Raw genomic sequence first — 255 nt, 5'->3', positions numbered from 1 at the left:
CCGTAGGGAGGAGTCAAGCCGCCGCTTAGAGACGAAGTATTGAGTGTCCTCTTCCACATAGGGCAAGCTAGAACTAACTATCTTACCCAGGACCGCCGAAGCAGCGTGGACCAGTGGAGGACTATACTTTGTTCATAACACCACAGTATTGAGTAATGTGCCCTCTTCCACATAGGGCAAGCTAGAATGAACTATCTTACCCAGGACCGCCGGAGCAGTGTGGACCAGTGGAGGACTACACAATCATGAGGTTTG

This window comes from Anopheles coustani, assembly GCF_943734705.1.
Source record: "Anopheles coustani chromosome X unlocalized genomic scaffold, idAnoCousDA_361_x.2 X_unloc_30, whole genome shotgun sequence".
In the NCBI taxonomy this organism is placed as follows: Eukaryota; Metazoa; Arthropoda; class Insecta; order Diptera; family Culicidae; genus Anopheles; species Anopheles coustani.
Note: the sequence above shows the minus strand (reverse complement) of the source record.